Source organism: Zingiber officinale, chromosome 3A, assembly GCF_018446385.1.
Source record: "Zingiber officinale cultivar Zhangliang chromosome 3A, Zo_v1.1, whole genome shotgun sequence".
Taxonomy (NCBI): domain Eukaryota; kingdom Viridiplantae; phylum Streptophyta; class Magnoliopsida; order Zingiberales; family Zingiberaceae; genus Zingiber; species Zingiber officinale.
In genome coordinates, this window is record NC_055990.1 from 146545452 (window position 1) to 146550354 (window position 4903).

Genomic DNA, 4903 nt, shown 5'->3' on the forward strand with positions numbered 1-4903 from the left:
TGTCGGTTTGTCTGTAATTTTCGAGCATAGCCGTGTCGTAGTAGAGCAGCAACACGAAGTCAAAGCAGTCGGAACATTGAATGATCGCGTAGAAGAGTTGTATGGAAGTTATAGTTGAATGCTTGGTCGAACCTTCCTTTTATAAGGCATTGGAAACGCCTCCAATTCCACTCGAGGCACCTCCAGTAGGAAGAAGCTAATCACTCCTGGATCAAATGCCGGAGGCATGAAAAGAGTGGGGGAGATCGGCAAGAACGAGGCCAGCACAGGCGACAAGATCCCGGGGAAGGAGGCGGTCTGGTCGAGGGTCAGCCCACCCTCGATATCCCACTAACCCGAAACCCCAGACTGCGCCCTGGCCTCCCTCATGCTTGGTGATGACGCTGATGTCGATCTCTTGAAGGAGGCGATGCGGGCGGTGGGGAAGATCACCTTGGCCGGGGGTAGAGGAAGCGACGCAACTAGGAAGGGCGGATCGACAGAGGAGGAGAGGGAGTTTAGGTTTGCTGCAGAAAGATTTTGGAGGAGGGTAGAGGAGGGTTTCACGGAGGAGGGCGGAGGATGGAAGATGAGGGTTCTCGTGGAGAAGAGGCCGGAGAAGAGGTGGAGAAGAGGTTTTCACCCACGCGGAGAGAAAGGGTGCGAAGACTTTTCGACGAAGGAACCAGGAGGTTGAGAGTTACTGTAGGTGGCGCAGATGAAGAAGATGCTGGTGGTTTCTTCTCGCCGCTCCACTAGGTTAGAGAAAAGAACGACGCGCGTTGATTGTTTGGACACTTATTTTTGGGATTTTATTCAGCTGCAAGGGTAAATTATCATGTTCATCTTTTTACTTCATAAATTACTTTTTTACTCCATCAAATACATTCTGCCGAAGTAATAGACTACCAAAAATAGGGAGTGAAGCCCGCATTTTTTAAAATGCAAAGTAAAACATGCTTTTTTACTTCTCCAATGTTATTATCGAAGTCGTTTATTATAAACTACTTCGAAATCCCTAATTATCGAAGTAATTAGTGCCGAAGTAAAAAAACAATTTTTCTACTAGTGAATTGGGTACCATCTAAGGCACCTTCATCACCCTCTGAGGCGCCTCCCTGCAGCTCTAAGGTGTTTTGGATACTGTTCATCCGAGGCTAATTTTGGCACTTAACTCCTACAATATTTGTTAGTCCAAACAACAAATATACCTATAAAATGGAGGTAGCACATTTATAAAATAGTATTATTAATTAGATCCTGTGTTCCATGTCAGGATCTAGTCTTGGTCTCAACTTAGACTTTCAAAATGGATCTAAGCTGGACCAGTGCCTAAAGTCTCTAATTGGACTCGTCCTCACAAGATCACTCTCCTTGAATGAATTACCTCACTTACCATGTACAGTCGCTTTACTCTCCTTTGACCTGCTAGGTTTTCCTATCAGTTGTCAGGTCAACAGATCTAACTGGACTTTAGCTAACTGTCAAGTCCCATGGACCCAACCGCACTTTCTGCCAGATATCAGGTCACTCCATGACCTATCTGGACTTCCCACCAACTATCAGATCCAATAGACCTAGCTGAATTTTAGCCTGGTGTCAGGTCTTCCAGACCCGTTAAGTCTTGCACATTGATAATAAGGTTAGATAACACAACATCTAACTTTAATCCATTTATCATTCATTAAAACCTAAGTTTGACAATTGGTGCTAACTACACTAACAATTTCTTCCTTTTTGACACAATTAAAACCAGAGTTAATGTTAAAAGAATTTACAAGAATAAAGTATATGATTATGATTTTAAGAGAATAAAATTAATTTAACCTTTTGTTTATTTTCTTGATCATTTTATGGTTAAGATTTTCATAGAATTTTTATTTTTATTTTTATTTTTAACTTAAACCCTTATCCTCCTCCTTTGACATTCATAAAAAATGGATATGTAAATAAATTCCACGAAAGGTATAAAAGATGTAAATAAGTAAGCTATTAATAAAGATTTTCAAGTCTATTGCAGGGAGAGTTTCAAAAAGATTTCAAAAGAATATCCCAAAACATTTTATTGGTTAAAAAATTAATTTCAAAATGATTTATAAGGGGTTTCAAAAATATTTCCCAAAAAATTTGAAAATGTTTCAAAAAAATTTAAAAAAAATTATTTTGCAAGTATAAACTTTTTAGAATTTTTATAAAAATTTATAAGCACTTTTCAAATATAATAAAATTTCCAGTATTTCTTACAACATTTTTCAAACAAAATAAAAAGTAATTTTTCAGCCTATTTTGAAAAAAATCTAAGTGTTTTTCAAAAACATTTTACACATATTTTTCATAAAAAAAATTCAAACATAAAATTTTGCAAGAGTTTTGTAAAATATCTTTCAAAGTGTTTTTAAAGAAGTGTTTCAAAGCAATATTCAACATATAAACAAAAACTAAGAGTTTTGCAAAAGATTTTAAGAATATTTCTCAAAAGATTTCAAGTAATTTTTGTAAATTCTTGGAAAATAATTTTTAATTTTTTTTTTCAAAATAAGTAATTTTTAAAGTAATGGTTTTCCAAGGAAACACCTTTCAAAAGTCTCCAAGTATTTTCAAAGTAATTTTTAAAAATATCTTTTAAAAAATTTCAAAGTAATTTTTAATCAGTTTTCAAAACAGACCCTCCCCCCGAACCTGATATTATTTTGAAAATAATCATCTAAAAATTTATTATTGAATATCTAATCTTTAGTTATTAGCTAACTATTAGATAATAGTAACATTCACTTGGTTAGTCAAGTTAAATACATATATCCAGCTAGTTATTCACTAAGAATGACTACTTAACTTGATTAATATATTTTGGTATTTAATGCTCAAACTTATATTGATACACTGAAATAATCATCTGAAGTCCAAGAAATACCCTATGTATCTCATACCTTTCTATATTTTTGAATACACAAGCAAGGTAGTCCTAATGTATTGGTACAGTTGGCACCAATGATCAAACTTAAGTTTTGATGAATGACAAATGGATTAAACTTAGGTGTGGTATGATCTAACCTTTCTACTAAGTGTGCAGGACTTGACTGCTCTGAAGGACCTAAGACTAGGCTGAAATTCAGCTGGATCGGGAGGACCTGATAGCTAGTGTAGAAGTTTAGATAGGTCAATGAGTGATCTGATATATGGTGGAAAGTCCGTCTGAGTCTGCGGGACTTGATAGCTAGTTAAAATCCAACTGGGTATGCAGACCTGATAACTCGAGAGAAGACCTGGTGGGTCAAAGGTAAGTCAAGTGATTCTACATGGTAAGTAAGGTAAGTTATTCAAGGAGAGTGTTCCAATGAGGATGAGTCCCAGTGGGACTATAGGTGCTGGTCCAACTTATTCTATTTTAAAAATCTAGGTTAAGATCGAGACTAGATCTTAGTTTTGGTAAGACAGGATCTAACTCATAAATATATATAAATTATTCATGCATATATTTTTCTAACTCTGTATTATAGAGACAAGCGTAGATCTTCGAATTCTAGATATGTGACCACTAACAGAGCCTGATTCTGAGTCTAGAGTCAAAATATATGGCCTTCAGAAGATTGCTATGTCGGACCATGGATTAGAGGCACCTCAGATGGATTGGAAGCACCTCGGATGGATTCAAGGCACCTTGAACTAGAAGTTTTATCTCTTTTACATTGGATAAGGCCTATTGGAGGCGCCTTAGGTCATTGGAGGTGCCTCCAATGACCTATATAAGGAGGATTCTTCTAGCTTTCAAGAGACAACACTAATACGAGCTCCTATGATCGTTCTGCTACTCCGACTATACTGTGCTATTATATTCCAAGCTCTGAATGACTCAAGAATGACGTAACGTCGCTACATGCTCAAACGAGCCTAGACTTAGGTAACGTGCAGTTTTTGGTTTTTTGTTACTCCTGCTTTCTTTACTGTACTTGATATTCTAAAGTTGGTAGTTCTGTACTTCTGGTAAAGAACTGATTGTTTAGTGGATTACATATCAAAAAGGTCCAAAGGACCTGAGTCTTGGAGTAGGAATCATCACAGGCTCTGAACCAAATAAAAATTGAACGTGTGCCTTTTATTTGTTTTCTCGTTATTCCACTACATTCCTACTTAGTTTTAAAATGTATAAAAGAATAAAGTTTTTTTAAAGACACGTGATTCATTCTCCGCTCCCTCATGTGTAACGATCCTACATAATGCTCTTGTGAGATGCTGGTTGCCTAAAACTATAGGAACATGTTGTCTAAGTGTTGTACATCCCGCAAGTACACAGTTATCGTCAAGTAATAAAATATCGATCTCATAAGAGCTGTTGATTAGGCACTAGTTAACTTCACACAGCGAATTATCTAGACAATTGGAAGGTGATTTATAGTCATGTACACAAGAAGAGAAAGAGGAAGGAAGAGAGAGAGAGGGAAAGAATAAGAGTAGGTGAGTGAAAGATGATAGATTTTAGGATTTTGGTTTCACTATGATGTTAGTTAATGTCCCTATGCATTGTTCATCTCCTTATCTCAATGCTTACACTTTGTAGGATTTCTAACTGAAGTTTGGCTCAATCTTGTGAAGATTATACCAGAGAGTTTAACTAAGTTCTAACACCATTAGGTAAAGAAGCAACTCTAGAAATCCAATTAAAGAGTTACCCTAAGGCCCCCCGGGTATACAATCTCTAGAGTTATCCAATTTACTTTTTAACAATAAATTAATGCAACTAAATAGAAGAGCTAACCTAAAATGTCTAGTTAAAGGGATACCCTTTATCATAGGCCCCCCGGTTATACAATAGCTAGATTACATAAATCACTTCGTAACATTAATTTAGGAGAAACCCTTTAAACTCTAATTATCTTTCCTTGCAAGGAATTGCCCTCCATTTTAAGGGTAATACCTTAGAAAGTAA